This window comes from Manis javanica, chromosome 3 (genome assembly GCF_040802235.1).
Source record: "Manis javanica isolate MJ-LG chromosome 3, MJ_LKY, whole genome shotgun sequence".
Taxonomy (NCBI): Eukaryota; Metazoa; Chordata; class Mammalia; order Pholidota; family Manidae; genus Manis; species Manis javanica.
The window spans coordinates 113,876,271-113,892,729 of NC_133158.1; the positions used below are offsets into that span (position 1 = coordinate 113,876,271).

General features: G+C 42.6%; 1 protein-coding gene across 7 annotated transcripts in view; it reads left to right on the forward strand.

The window, feature by feature from the left end:
* Positions 1-10,926: 10,926 nt before the first annotated feature.
* Positions 10,927-16,459, forward strand: part of ATP13A3 (ATPase 13A3) — an 82,100-nt gene continuing 76,567 nt past the window's right edge. For 5 of the 7 annotated variants that reach the window (XR_005062880.2, XM_073231888.1, XM_073231887.1 and 2 more), the window contains exons 1-2: positions 10,927-11,452; positions 12,246-12,289. The gene's annotated coding sequence lies outside the window, so the exon portion shown is untranslated. The remainder of the gene's footprint in view (positions 11,453-12,245; positions 12,290-16,459) is intronic. The other 2 variants (XM_073231890.1, XM_017664675.3) reach the window with 1 other exon arrangement.

Consider the following 16,459-nt stretch of genomic DNA (forward strand, 5'->3'; position numbering starts at 1 on the left):
AAGCATTTGACAAAATTCAACATCCAATCATGATAAAAACTCAACAAAATGGGTATAGAGGGCAAGTACCTTAACATAATAAAGGCCATATATGACAAACTCACAGCCAACATCATACTTAACAGTGGAAAGCTGAAAGCTTTTCCTCTAAGATTGGGAGCAAGACAAGGATGCCCACTCTCCCCACTTTTATTCAACATAGTACTGGAGGTCCCAGCCATGGCAATCAGACAACACAAAGAAATAGAAGGCATTCAGATTGGTAAGGAAGAAGTTAAACTGTCACTGTTTGCAGATGACATAATATTGTATATAAAAAATCCTAAAGATTCCACTCCAAAACTACTAGAACTAATAACTGAACTCAACAAAGTGACTGGATACAAAATTAATGCACAGAAATTTGTTGCATTCCTATATACTAATGATGAACTAGAAGAAAGAGAAATCAGGAAAACGATTCCATTTACAATAGCATCAAAAAGAATAAAATACCTAGGAATAAACCTAACCAAAGAGGTAAAAGACCTTTACACTGAAAACTACAAAACACTCATGAGATAAATTAAAGAAGATACCAATAAATGGAAATACATCCCATGCTCATGAATAGGAAGAATTAATATCATCAAAATGGCCATCCTGCCTAAAACAACTTACAGATTCAATGCAATCCCTATCAAAGTACCAACAGCATTCTTCAATGAACTAGAACAAATAGTTCTAAAATTCATATGGAACCGCAAAAGACCCCGAATAGCCAAAGCAATCCTGAGAAGGAAAAATAAAGCTAGGGGGATTACACTCCCCAATTTCAGGCTCTACTACAAAGCCACAGTAATGAAGACAATGTGGTAGAGGCACAAACACAGAACCATAGATCAATGGAATAGAATAGAGAGCCCAGATATAAACTCACACATATATGGCCAATTAATATGCAATAAGGGAGCCATGGATATACAATGGGGAAATGACAGGCTGTTCAACAACTGGACAGCTACATGCAAGAGATGAAACTGGGTAACTGTCTAACTCCATACACAAAAGTAAATTTGAAATGGATAAAAGACCTGAATGTAAGTCATGAAATCACACAATTCTTAGAAGAAAACATATGCAAAAACCTCTTGAATATAAATAGGAGCAACTTTTTCCTGAACACATCTCCTTAGGCAAGGGAAACAAAAGCAAAAATGAACAAAAGGGACTATATCAAAGTAAAAAGCTTCTGTATAGCAAAGGACACAGTAGAACAAAAAGGCACCCTATGGTATGGGAGAATACATTCATAAACAACATATCTGATAAGGGGTTAACATCCAAAATATATAAAGAACTCACATGCCTCAACACCCAAAAAGCAAATAACCCAATTAAAAAATGGGCAGAGGATATGAACAGACACTTCTCCAAGGAAGAAATTCAGATGGCCAACAGGAACATTTGCTAATCATCAGGGAAATGCAAATTAAAACCACAATGAGATATCACCTCACACCAGTTAGGATGGCCAACATCCAAAAGACAAGGAACAACAAATGCTGGTGAGAATATGGAGAAAGGGGAACCCTTCTACACTGTTGGTGGGAATGTAAATTAGTTCAACCAATGTGGAAAGCAATATGGAGGTTCCTCAAAAAACTACAAATAGAAACACCATTTGACTCAGGAATTCCACTCCTAGGAATTTACCCAAAGAAAATAAGATCACAGATTCAAGAAGATATATCCTCCCCTATGTTTATCGCAGCACTACTTCAATAGCCAAGACATGGAAGCAACCAAAGTGTCCATCAATAGATGAATGGATAAAGAAGATGTGGTACATATACACAATGGAATATTCAGCCATAAGAAGAAAACAAATCCTAACATTTGTAACAACATAGATGGAGCTAGAGGGTATGATGCTCAGTGAAATAAGCCAGGCAGAGAAAGATAACTACCAAATGATTTCACTCATTTGTGGAGTATAACAACAAAGCAAAATTGAAGGAACAAAACAGCAGCAGACCTCACAGACTCCAAGAAGGGACTAGTGGTTACCAAAAGGAACGGGTTAGAGAGGGTGGGTCAGGAGGGAGGGAGAAGGGGATTAAGGGGCATTATGATTAGCACACATAATGTAGGAGGGGCACAGGGAAGGCAGTATAACACAGAGAAGACAAGTAGTGACTCTACAGCATCTTACTATGCTGATGGACAGTGACTGTAATGGGGTGTTGTCTTGCCAATGGATTTCAGCCCCAGGCAAGTTCGCTATGGATTCAATGTGACCAAAGAAATTGACAGCAAAACTTTCTTGGGGTCAAAGGGTTATACCCAACTTTATTTCCAGGTGGCAGTTCAGTCACTAGAACCCCATTCATTCAGAGTGAGTCTGCGTGCAGCAAGCCGGTCTCTGCCTCTGGGCCCCTCTGTCTGCACAGCAGTCCTCTGGGCCTCTCTGCCTGCACAGCCATCCCCTGGGCCTCTGTCCTCAGCACTGCCCCCACTCCAGCCTCTGCTCTGCTCTTCTGCAGCCTTGCAGCCCTGCCACCGTGTAGCACCCAGAGCACTCGGCAGAGCTTTTAATATGGAGTCAAATTTCCCACAGGTGTGCAGTGAGCTAGTCAACCAGGGCCAGGTGAGAATCCTGGCCACAGGAACTCTCATTTTATCCACAGGTGTGTATGGGGGACTTAATAATATGGGTGAATGTAGTAACCACAATGCTGCTCATGTGAAACCTTTTAAGATTGTATATTGATAATATCTTAATTGAAAAAAGAAAACAAATCACAAAAGCCTAAAAAACTTAAAAAGGAATTTTTAGTAAATCACCAAAAGAATTTCACTTTGCTTGTCTTTACTGATAATATGAGCTCTTTGTGTTTAAGGAGTATGGTGACAAGGAACAGTGTAGAAATGGTGAGATTTTTCTGGTATTCTCCACCTTGAAGTCTTGTTGTCTTCCATTTTGTGCCTGTAGCTGTTTCAATTTGTAGAACCTGGAGCTGTTTGAACTCTGCTTCCTAGGCTGGTTTAGATTACAGGTGAACTCGTGGTGGAGGCGTTTTGGATCAACTCATTTTTGAAATGTTTATGAAAGAAATTCTTTGGCAATGGGACTTCCACACAGGAGCTCAATCAGTATGCCTTAATTTACTGATTCTGGTGATTCACCTTTGCTTTGAGGAAAAAAAAAACAACAACCTCAAAAAGAAGAGCAAGTATGTTTTCATCTTTGTTTCTGTAAGGAAGCAACTGCTTTCAGCAAACATATGATAACAAACAGCCTTCTGGTGATTGTGAGATACTGTCCCATGATTTATAACATGATGAAAATCTATCAACTCAAGTGGGGCAATCAGATGCCCTCTGACCTCCAGTCATTTCACTGAGCAATTCTTTTTCGGTGCCAGGAGCCTAAAAGAAATAGTTGACCACCTGTAACTGGGCTTGTTCCTCATTTACTCTAAAAGCCAGAGCTACTAGCTCTGAAAATAGGTCACAAGTGACTAGCAGTCCCTGAGACACTCATAGGAAGTATCTGCAAAGGTCAGGGCAAGTTTTAAATGATTATACAGGCCAGTGAATGATAGGCTTTAAGGAGCTTCTCTGCTTGGCATCTGAAGCAACCACGTCGGGGTGCTGCCTCAGAGACAGAATGACAGGTGTGGAGATGTGAGCCTGATGTCTGAGCCCCATAAAAGAGGTGCCTTTACTCTGCTGTGCAAAAAGCCCATGTCTATATAGGGGTATCTTCTTGCAGGACTCAAGGGATGATCATGAGGGATTTACAACATTAACTTCAGAAACCCAATATAATATCCCCAAGTGGAGAGTCAGGGTTGGTAAGAACAATCTCTGAATTAATTCTAACCCTGGGTTTTGGGATCCCATGAAGTCGGACATATATTTCAGTTAACACACATTTTCACAGGTCATTTGTTACTGAAGTCTACATCTTAATGTTATTTCACTGGCACAAATGTTAGGGTACAGTTACAATCTTGACATTATTTTTCACTTGTCTTATTGGTCCGGAACACAATTTGAGACCTGGTTGACCCTAGGGACTACTAGACTCCTAATAACCACTTTTTTTCTGTAAAGGGCCAGATACTAAATATTTTGGGCTTTGTGGGTCAAATGGTCTCTGTCAGAACTACCCAACTCTGCTGTTGTACCACAAAAGCAGCCATAGATGATATGTGAACGAATGAGCATGGCTGTGTTCCAATAAAACTCTTTTTATAAAAATAGGCAGCTGGCTTTGACTTGGGGCCCTAGAAGGTAAAAGTGCAGACTCTGTAGTCAGGTTCAAATCCTGACTCTGTTACTAGCTGTCTGACCTTAGAGAACTTGTTAATCAATCTGTGCTTTTATCTTTTCATCTCTAAATTGATTATAGTACTTATCCCACAGTATTGTTATAAAGATTAAATTTGTCTATTGCGAAGTACTTAAACAGTGCCTAATAGATAGTAAGTGCTGTATAAGTGTTCGTTTGATTATTAACCATCCTGTGAGGTGGGTAATATTATTCCCATTAAAACCGAAATTCAAAGAAATAAATGCATTGTTTCTGAGAAGGCTAAGACTTGAACATAGTTTTTCCAGCTCCAAGATAATTGCTCTTTTCTCATCAGAGGTAAAATCATTACCTCTAAACACAGAGAAATTCCTCCTAACAGCCTATCAGGCAGGCCTTGCTCCCAGACCATCATTTAAAGGGTGCTTGTATCTCTTCTCTCCCCAAGCCCTGAGGAATTACTATAAGAGGGAGTGTGTTAGAGCTGGTTTATGTGGCTCCTTAGAGCAGATTGTTAAACTTTTAGGATTTTGTGAGCAGCTTTATCTGTTGGTAGTTTGAAATTGGCCCTGATGGGAGTATTGACACTGAGAAATTGGCAGGTCCTAGAAATCAGGTCCTTTTTTCCTCTAGCACATGACCGACTATATGCCAGCAGTGAGCACTCCTTCAGCAGGGGCCCTGTGTCCTGACAGCAAGTAGGCAAATGATTTCTGTGGCATGTGACCTGCCATATCCCAGGGCACCATGGCCTGAGAAGAATACCGGGCCCTGGCTTTTGCTTCATGGCAGAGACAAAAAGATTACATACTTGGCTTTGCAACAGAAACGAGCCAGTGGGGGCCCCTGGACTCTGATTTCTAGACATCTGACTTACAGCTCTGCTCCCTGTTCCTGTTCTGACACACACACACACACACACACACACACACACACACACACACACACACACACACACACAGCTAAACAGGGACAGAATGGATTAGGAAGAGCTAAAGGAAAGAGGTTGTCAGGCAAGGCAGTGAGTGCTGTGGTATTTTTTTAGCCTTTCTTAAGGTGAAGTCTTCCTAATCTAAACACGTGTCCTCTAACCTTTTTTGGAAGTAGCAAAGGAAATACAAAAGAGGGCTGGAGTCAGTCAAAAGGACAGTTAGACTAGTCACTTCCTCTTGTGAAGTTGTGAACCTCATTTTTTGGCTCTATAAAATGAGAGTCATAACTATGTAACTGTCAGTCTGATAGAGTGGTTGTGGAAGTCTGTGATATTTTGTTACTCACTTACTCTGGGGACTTACTACTGAGTACCAGCATGTGCCTGGGCCTCCGCTAGGGCTTAGGGGCCTGAGCCGGGTTAGTTAGGTCATGAGGAAGTCAGAGTCTGGGTGCTTGAACAGATAATCCCTAAAGTCTAGATCCCAGAGGATGGATCATTATGGCTTCATTTGGTCATATAGATGAAGAGTTTGGCCCTGGAGCCAAGTTTCCTCAGGTGAACCTTGACTGCGCTCGTTTACTAGCTCTGAGACCTCAACTGAGTTATTTAACATCTTTTCTTATTCTGTAAAATGGGATTTTTACGATTCCTCAGTTTCATCTATAAACCCGGAGATGATAATGGTACCTGCTTCCTAGGACTGTTCTAAAGATTAAATGAGATAATACATGTAAAGTGTCCTCAGTTTCTTCATCTATTAAAAAATACAGATAATAGTAAACAATACTTTTTGTATAGGCATTATAGTGATGATCAAATTATGCACGAAAATATTTAGAAGTAAAGAAACAAAAATATGAGTACAACATGATTATTACTCAAGGATGTGAATGTAGTGAAAAAGCTGCACAGAAGAGGGACAGTTAGCCTGGGAGTTAAGAAAGGCATATGATGTTTGAGACTGCCATTCATTCATTCATAAGACTACAAACATTTGAGCATCTACCATATGGTAGGCTTCATCTCGTTCTGGACATATATGAATAAACCAAACTGGCATGGTCTCTGCCAGTAGCAGTACCCAGAGATGGCTTAGGGGTAGCCCAAGGTGTGCCATATGTGCCACTTCCCCGCAATTCCGAAAGTCCTTCCTTCATTTGTAAAAATGGACAACTGATGCTTTTTCAAACTTAATAATAAAGTGCCATGCAAACACAGTTTCAAGACAAACCTTCATTTCCTTTCCAAAAGATTGCCATGTTTAAGCCCTGTCTAGAAAAATTCTGGAACTGCAGCTGGTCTCCATCTTCACAGAGCTGGAAGTCTGGTGGGAGAGACAGGTGTTAAATATGTACATAAACTCACAGGTAATTAAAATCATGACAATGGCTATAAAAAAACTAAATGGAGGTCATCAGAAAATAAAGGAAAGAATGAGTGAAGAAGAACTGATGTGTACATATTTAAGCCAAGAGCTGAACTTGTAAGAGTTAGCCAGGCCAGGAAAAAGGGAAGAGAGAGAAAGAACACTTTTGCAAAGGCACTGAGGCAGGAAAGAGCTTGGTGCAATTGAGGAACTGAAAGGCCTGTTGTGGTTGGAATGAGGTGAGGTAGGCAAGGAGCTCTGGGGTAGGAGGAGCGTGAGCGTGGAGGAGTAAAGGCAGGAGGGCGGCAGACCAATCCAACACTGGGCCTTGCAGGTCAAAGAAATTCACGTTTCATTCTCAGTGAAATGGGAAGCAATTGAAAGCCTTCATCAAGAGCTGTGCTCCAAGTCTCATATTCTAGCTGCTGTGTGAGAATGGACTGGAAGGGGGGTGAGGGTGAAGCAGAGAAATGAGCTGGAGGCTAAGGCAGAAGTCTCAGGTGAGCCATGGAGGTTGCTTGGATTATTCTAGTGGCAGTAGAGATGGAGAGATATGGAAGGATTTGAAATGGACTTGGTATTGATTAGAAAGAATGACTTCCAGGTTTCTGGCTTGAGCAGTTGGGTGGGTAACAATGGCTAAGGTCAAGAAGCCTGGGAAAAGAACCGGCCTGGAGACAAAGGGTAAGAGTTGAGTTTTAGAAAAGTGAATTTATGAGGTAGCAGTGAGATATCATATGAAAATGATAGGGAGGTGTGGCCCAGGAACTCTGCAGAGAGTCCTGGCTGTGAGTTACGAATGTACGTACTGATAGCAGCCACAGCCACAATGCAGGAGGTCACCTGAGGAGTGCCTGTGGTCAGTGCTTTTATCCTTTCTTCAGGTCCCAGACAGCTTTGAGAAGCTGATGAAAGCTGTACTTCCTTTCGAAAGCTGTACTTCTTCCTTTCAAAGTACCTGCATTCAACTTTAAGGAACTTATAGACCCCCTAAAGCCCATCCACAACTGTTGAAAGGTTGATGTGACAAATTTAAAAAATAAACGATAAAACTTGTATAGAGAGAGAGAGAGAAATGGGTCTTGAACTGAGCCCTGGGGACCAGCGTCCTTTAAAGGCAGGACAGAAAAGCACCCACAGTAGGTGAGCAGGTATAAATAGAGAGGGAGGAGGAATTCCAAAAAAGAATTAGAGAAACTAAGAAAAGCATTTCAAGAATGCTGAGCTGTCTAGAAAGACAAGGTCTGGAAAGTGTCCACTGGAGTTGGCAACAGTGTTAACCTTTGAGAGGCTGTACTTGTGAAGGGCTCTCTACAGATGAGGCATTGCCTCTGCAAAACCTGCAGTGAGGGTGAGACACTGGATGCACATATGGGCTAATGTGAAGATTTGTGGGTGTTCTCTCTTGATGGTCTGTAATTTCTCAGTGAAATAGGAGGTAAGGTGAGGGTGAAAGGGGGCAGCAAGCAAGAGTGGGGGTCTGGGGGATGGAGAAGATGCAAAATAGTCTTTGTGGAACGTAAAGTTAGAACCTTCTGGGAGGACTATTATCTATTTGTGGTTGTGATCATGGGTTGGGTCTAAAGGGTGAGTTGGATCAGAGGAGGAAAGGGCTGGGCCCAGCATGAACAAGCAACCTGGACCCAGAATCATCATGGGTGAGGAATCAGCAATCCTTCCAGACCTTCTTAAGACTTCCTCCACTCTTTCTTCCCTTGGGCTTCTCCTTGTCTGGTTCTGCATTCTCCCTCAGCCTACAAACACGCTCAAGCCTTTCCCAGTGGCTCAGCATCTCCTCTAGTCAGTGTCCAAATTCTTCCCTTTCCATACCCAAAACAGCATAGTAGGGCACTTTTTTAAAAATTTTAAGTACTCTTTTTCTTCCTATTACCTGGCTTCCTCTCTAGACTAGACTATTCTCTAGTCTTCCCTTACCTGGCTGTGTATTTATTGCCTTACTCTGGGGATTTTGGCTGCTTCATAAGCCTGGGGCTCTTTAAAAAAGCCTGAGTGCATTGACAGGTTCCTGCCAGATGCCTTGGAGGTACACATGCAGCCAGAAGCTAGGGAAACCTCTGCAGGCTTTTAAGTAGGAGCATTTTAGATAGTTCATTCTAGATGCCAAGTGGAGGATGAGTTTGTCTGAAGGAGACTGCTAGGAGGCTGCTGCAACAGTTCAGGCTGGAAAGGGTGGCTGGACTCATGCCATTGGGAATTGATGTAGAGATCGAGGTTTTATAAGAGGTGAAATACACAGGACTGGGTGATCAGATAGGCAGAGGGCTGAATCAAGAATGACTCAGTCATTTCAACTTTCTGATGACTGTAGGTGGTGCTGCCAAAAGCTGAGGAAAGGGCCACTAAGGAGGTAGGGGATCAGTTCAGTTTTGGACATGTTAAGTTGGGCTGCCCCTGTGATATCTGCAGAGAGCTGCCTGGCAGGTGATTGGATATTTGGGAGTAATTTCTGTAGGAGAGGTCTGGGCTGGAGGTCGCTGGTTTGGTAATTGAAACCATGAGGCGGACATGATTCCCTAAGACATCTGAGTAAGAAGAGCTGTGGGCTTAAAGTGAAGTCTTGCACTTAAGTGCAGATTCACAATTGGTGTCACTTAAGGTTGCCAACCAAAGAAGGCAGAGGCTTTCTTTACTGAGATGTGAGAATTGGGAGATTGCACACTTGGAAACCAAGGTAGTATTGAGATTCCAAAAGGTAAGAGTCATCATCTGAGGTGTCGAATGTAGCAGAGAGATCCAGAGAGACAAGGTCTGAGGAATGAATGCCTGCCAAATTTGAGAATGAAGGTCATGGGTTACTGTTGCTTGAGCAAGGATGAGGGAAGGGTGTGTGTGTAGTAAGAAGAATCCAGATTGCCAAGGGTTGAGAAATAGGGAGGTGGAGATAGCCAGGGGGGAACCACTGTTTAAGAGGTCTGCATGAGAGGGAGAGAAGCACTTGAAAGCTAACTGGAGAGGGCTCTTTTAAGCCAAGGGTTGGTTTAATAGTTTTCTTTTAGAACTTGAGAGACTTGAGCTTATTTAAAGGCTGAGGGGAAACAGCCAAGAGCCAAGGAGCTGAAGAGGAGGGAGGAGGGGTGTTTAATGGCTCAACCCCATAGAAACAGCTCCTTGTTTACCTAATATTTTCACATGCCTTATCTCATTCAATTATTTGAACACCAGTGAGGTTTCAAACAAACAAACGGTGAGACTGAGACCACGGATTGGGAAGAGGCTCGGTCCAATGTGATCTACACACCACACGGTGTCAGAAAACATGTGGAAACTGTTGGGCTCTATACAACCTGGCGAGCCAGGAGCAGCAGGTTCCTGGCTCCGGAGGAGGTGATATCCGTGTCGTGGACTCTGGGCGAGCGTTGACCCAGATGAGGTGTCACCACTTGTAGCAACCCCCAGGAATCGTCGCCGAGTGCTGTAAACGGGAGCCGGAACGCTCTTTGCCTTAGACCCATTCTTAGGCTCTGGCAGCTAAGAATTCTGTTAGCGGCAAAGTGGAATAACAATAACGGCGATGGCCCGGCCTCCAGGGAGAGGAAGAGGTAGACTCAGGTAGACTCAGGGGAAAGACGGCCGGAGCCCGAGGTAGCAGGTGGCTGAGCGCGCTCGTAGCGCGCGCGTCGCCGAAGGGACGCGGTGAAAACTAAACTAGCGATTTGTGTATCCGGCTGGGGCCCTGCCTGTAGATAAATTTTCTGCGGAGGAAAGTATTTAATATGCTTCCAGCACTGTCGGAAGAAACTCCTTCACGCTAGAGGCGGTGGACTGGGCGCGGGGGGAGCTTTCTCCTGGATAAGCCTCCCAGCCCTCCGCGGAGACCTGGCTCGCCAAGCCAGTTGTCAAATAAGAATTACAGTTTTTTGTTTGTTTTTGGACGGCAGGGGTTGCTGTTAAGGAACGAAAGAAACCCGGGTTGGGAGTTTGGATCTGGCTTCCTCTGCATCATTTTAGCACAAGCTTCCTCCGTAACCTTGACTCTGGACAAGTACAGTGTAGGTCCTTTACTGGGCCTCAGATTTTCTGTACATAAAATGGGGATTTAGACTATGATCTTGTTTTTGCACTGCCAGGGTGGCGAATTCCACCTCTTCCTGTCAAAAAAAAGGCATCCTCCAGCAGTAACTCCCCGCCGCAACAAAAGCTTTTTTGGAGAGCTCTCTCCTGCAGGTGCTTTTCTTTACCCCCTTAGGGGGAAAAAGGCGAGGAGGTGGGTGGGGCCCAAGCCACCGCCCCGCCCACATGATCTGGGCCCGCCCCTCACGTCCCCTCTGCGCCTCACCGCCCTCGGCGCTGGGATGAGGCAATCACGTGACCTCACATCCGGCGCGGGAGTCCCGAGATCGCCGCGCGCGCTCCCTTGCTTGCCCGCCGGCTCTCCCCGTAGCTTGGTCTGGGCGCCACAGCGGAGGGGAGGGGGTGTTCGGTTCGCTACGTCTCTGGCGGCGGGAGGCCGTTTCGAAGTGCTGACTACCCCCCTCCCCTGCCTGCCTCCCCCTGCCGCCCTCCCTTGTTCTTGTTCTGCCCTGGCTGCACTCCGCCGCCGCGGGCGCAGTGGAGGAGAGCGCGGACGCCCCTGCGCCGGGCTCGGCCCGGGCCCAGCCGCGGCGCCTCCCTCCACTCATTCAGAACCCGCAGCGCGCGGCGGCGCGGGTGGCGGTCCGTCGCCTCGAGCCGGAGCGACCTGCGGCCGCCGGCGCGGGACGAGGGCGATGGGGCTAGGCTGAGGCGAGGCGGCGGCGGCGGCAGCAGTAGCGGCGGGCCGCGGTTCCGGACGCCGCGGCCCATCGGCTGCCCCTGTTGGGAGGCCGCCGAGGAGACGGCGCGGCGGCGGCCGGTGAGTGGCCGGGCTCTCCCAGGTCGTCGGTAGGATGAGGTGGGCGTGGAGCGGGTGGGAGGCAGTGATGGGGGAGCTTGGATGTGGGGATTGGTATTGTCGGATACCAGGTGAGCTTATGGACGGCCGCCTCCAGCCAGAATTGTGCATCAGTTCTCGGGGGGAGGGTGTGTGTGGGGTGGCGAGGGGAGCGGTAAGATCGCCGAATGGCTGTCGGGGACAGGTGAGACGAGAAGGAGGGACACACCTTGTGGATGTGAAGGCCTGGTGTGGGCATGCTGCTTGGGGGAAGACGAGTATATGTTGGGGCTCCGGAGTGGGATGGTAGACCAGCCCTTTTAGAAAGTCGGAGATGGCGTGGTCGGAGATAAGGGGTATAGGCAGGGTGCTTAATTGGTTTCTGCATGTGCTGACTGAAGGAATAGTGAATCCATCCTTAGCCACAGACTAGTAGAGCTCTTTTCTAATCACCGCTTTTCACAGATAAACTAAGTGAGGCCTGTAGAGGAAAGTGAATTTTGACTTCCCTAAGGCCTCTCTCTTTTATATTGAAGACTAGAAAAATCCAGGGCCCTTTTCTCAGATATTTCCGTGGCCATTTTTATGGCCTTTCCTCCTCTCCATTCCCTTCATAAACTTAGATTCCGGTGGGTGTATGACCTCTTTTTTGGGGGATGGTACCTAGTGGGCCGAAGGAATCGGATTGGAGATTGACAGTAACTCAGTTTGGGGCATCGCAGTTTGGAAAGCTTTTGTGACAGGTGTTTATTACCGTCGTTTCCTCTTCCCATAGATCTGACAGAAACATCCTTGGGTCTTGGTGTCTGGACATAGGAGGTATGAATCATTCACAAATTAACTACTTTCAATCATCAGTGTCTTAGAGCTATATTTAGTGGTTATATTAGTGCAAAATGAATAGGTATGGAGTCGTAAACGTAGAAACAGAAACCTATGTTTCTTACATGCAATTATAAACCAAATGAGAACATTTTCTGTATGTAATGACTATTTTAGATCTGAGTCAGGAAGTTTAGAATTTTTTAAAAATCTTAGAAATGTAGGAAGGTTAAAGCCTACTGCAAAATGAACAGTATCTTCTAAAGGCTTTGTACAGCTAGAAGTGAAGGTGTTCTATTTTGATTATCTTTTAAAGTGTGATTACATAGTTAAAAATGCTCTACCTTTGATGAAAACTCAGCCTCTTTACCAAGACATATGTATTTTTGTTTCATTGGAGTATATGTGACATTCTTTTATGAGGAGGATTGTAGTTGAATTGGCTACAATTGCCAACATAAATGTATGTGGACATCCCATTCTGGTTTAACAACTCCTTTTTTAGGGCACATCTGTTCCTGGAAGTTTGAAATAGTAAACCTATTATTAATAATTTTTAAGGAGGTTTGCTTTTGCTACCACCCATGTTTTTACATTATCCACCATTAGATCAGGTGATGGTGAGACAGTTAAGTGAAATTTTTGAATGTAGAACAACAAAGCTTGTTTCGGGGTAGGAAAAGTGGTGGCACTAATTGCCTCAATGTATAAGTAGCGCAGTTATAAATTACTGAAAATATTAAGTAGCAGTTTATTTTAAAAGTAAAGGTGACAGGCTTCAATTTGATGGCGATGTTCAAATTATGTAGTAAGAGGGGCAGTTTCTTTGTCCAGGCCAACTGGAAAGCTTTGTTTGGGGTAATTATAATTTTAATTTACAACTGATTTGAGATAAATAGGATAAATTCCTGCATAGGTAGGAAAATATTTCCACAGTAATTAAAACAAAGCTCTGTAAGCCTGGATGTCTAAACAGTATCTTTTCATGGGTTTCCACATAGTTTTGCATTTTAGAATTGAAGCTAAAATACTTACTTTGGTTTAGTTAGCCCTTAATAGTTGTCTCATTTAGGTAACTTCAGTTTCCTATCTATGTCATATTTCAAGTATGGATTCTTTTGTGGATAATAAATATTGGCAGCTACAGCATACTGTCGGAGAAAAGGCATGGACTTGGGAATCAGATTTTCCTAACTAGCCATTTGACTTCTATCAGTTCTAATAGTTATTGAGTAAGCCTACTGTATACTAAACTTAGAATTAAACACTTGACATGAATCATTTCATTTTCATCTCATTTAACAGATGAGGAAACTGAGGTTCAAAGATGTTTAGTTGCTTGGAGTCACATACACCTAACTTGGTAAATATAGAAATAGAAACCCCTAGTCACATACAGTAACAGAGAGCTAGGATTCTGGCTATCTTTAAAGTTCTTTATAATTTAAGGTGCTTAACTTCCCTGATCATCATCATCATCATCTTTTTTTTTTTTTAACAAAGAATGCAGTACACTTACTACTCACCTCAGAGTTTTGAGGATTATCTGAGAACATATGTTACCCTTTTTTCTCCTCCCAATCCATATACTTGCTGTGCTTATATAGCATGGTGGTTTTGTAACCATTGTGTGTATAAGGCTTTAAAATGTAAATACATTTATTCCAAAGATTAATAGCAGTCCCAGGAGATGAGCTGTGGTCAGAGATATGGTGGCATCCTGTAAAAGTTTGTCTTAAGTTATATTTTTTCTCCAATGGTGGGGGTGAAATAAGAACTTTAAACTTGTGAATGACAACAAAGTGGTTGTAATTTCTAAAATCTTAGGAGACAAATAGAATTTTAAAATGGTCTTGATTGCTTGGTTTAGTTAAAGCTAGGTTATTTACTGGTCTATTTGATAACCTAAACTAACTATGTAAGTGCTAAGTGTGAGATCTTGTGAGTGGACCACAAATCAAATAGTTAGCAGCTTATCACTTACTATAAAGACAACACTCTTAAAACAATTCACAGTAGTATGCTAAAAAAAAATAATCTAGTGTCTGACATCAGGCTGATACATTAGAAGGTTTGTTCCAGTGATGGAATGTATTCTGAATGTGTCCTGTAGCTCATCTAGTTAAATCTGGATCCAAGAGATAGCTGAGAGGATTTAGTCTTTGGTTTTGGAGCATAGTTTGTGTGAAATGAAGTTAACTGGCCTATGGAGAGAGTAAATCTGTAATTATCAAAACCATGTTGCAGTTAATGCACCTAACTAGCCCAGGAAACATGCAGGAGACAAGGAAATAATTGTTAAACTCTTACTAATTTTTGTTGATCTTTATGTTTTGAGAGTAGAGAAATAAGGGAAAACCAGCTTTTAAGATTTAGGTAAAAAAAAGAGAAAGGGTTCTGGGCTTATTTAATTTGGAGAAAAGTTTGTGGCATTTGTAAGGTAGAACTTCTTGAAGTTAATGGTAACTAGTGATTGTAAAAGTTGAGTTAAAAACATCCTTGTTAGATTAAAAATAGGGATAATGTGAAATGTCATGAATAAATGATAATTGGAAAAAATGATCACTGCTATAACAGTGACTTAAAAATGATTTTTATGGTAATCAGTAAGAAGGGAGAAAAATGGAATGAAGGAAAGGGAGAACTGTTCAAATAATGTCTGGGAATGAGAAAAGTTGAGTATGGAGATTGCTGAAGAGTTTCTTTCCATAGAACAGTTGTCCAGCGAAAACTCTCCCAACACTAACTCTAGTAACTTCTTAGATCCAAAGGCTCATAATGGGGCCTTTGTTAGGTCTGAGATGGTAAAACATTAACTCAAATAGTAAACTTTAAGACTGCCAAATTTAAAAAAGATCTTAGGTACCACAAGGGAGCTCCTCAAGGAAAGACGGTATAGACCTATAAAAACAGAGCTCCTCAGGCATGTTCCTTTAAAGGTACAGTTAAAAATGCATCTTTTACCCTCCTATCACCAAAGCCTAGTGATAATAGTGTAAGTTGAGAATGCAGGAAGTACCTTTGTTTGAAGTCGATAAATGTTAGATGGGATAAATTTAGTTTAGTTAATCTCTTAATGAAAATCTCTCTTTTGTTGACTCCTTAGCTTGCTCCCTGTGAGTCTTACTTTTAAATGAGCTCTCGACACTTAGATACTAGCTAGTTAAGAAATTTTAATTTCCAGGAAAAGTGAATTAACTGAGTAAAGTAGAATTTCTTGATAACATGATATGGAACTTGGTGATGTCTATAAAATCTTTCTCAGTTTTAAATAAAAATAGTTCTAATTGTTGAGTGGTAATGTGAGAGACAATTTTACCTCACTGATAGCAAGCTGGATTAATTGATTCCTATTTTCCTTAGTTTTTCTTATTTTCTTCCAGAGGAATTTGAGTTGGACATAGAAATACTGAGGTATGAGATTGGAAAATAATAATGCTGAATGGTAATAGATAGGTCTAGACCAGTCAGTCCCCTCTTTTTACAGAAAAGGAAACTGGTGTTTGGAAAGTAAGTGATAGCATGCTAAGGATCATTGGGTATTCTTTTCACCCTTGCCATTATTTTATAGTATCTGGTACATTATTTTATAGTAACCGGCACATCTCAAAACTGTGTGTGTGTGTGTACTGAAAACCAGTGTGTGTGTGTACGTACTGAAAACCAGTGTGTGTGTGTGTGTGTGTGTGTGTGTGTACTGAAAACCAGTGTGTGTGTGTGTGTGTGTGTGTGTGTGTACGTACTGAAAACCAGTGTGTGTGTGTGTGTGTGTGTGTGTGTGTGTGTGTACTGAAAACCAGCATCCAAGGATTGCTTTTGATTACTTGACAGACTTTTATTAACATTTTTAGTTAATTTTAAAATAAGTCATGGAATAGTGTTTTTTTCCACTTGTGAAATAGGATGAAAAATATGTAAGTTGTTAACTTTGATATAAAAGACAAATGTTTTGGTTCCTAATTATGATCTACAAAATTGAGTAAAGTGAATCACCTTTTATGTGAGGGCTTTGGGCCTAAATTCTCACTTAAGGTAAAAGTCCTATGTAGTCAAAGTTACCCTTGAAAAAGTCTTTTTAGAAAGGCACCAGTTTGAGAACTGGTTGTTAACTCCTATTCTTTCAGCTCCAACAGCTGGTTGATTTCCTCCAGCTTTTCGAAAAGGTTA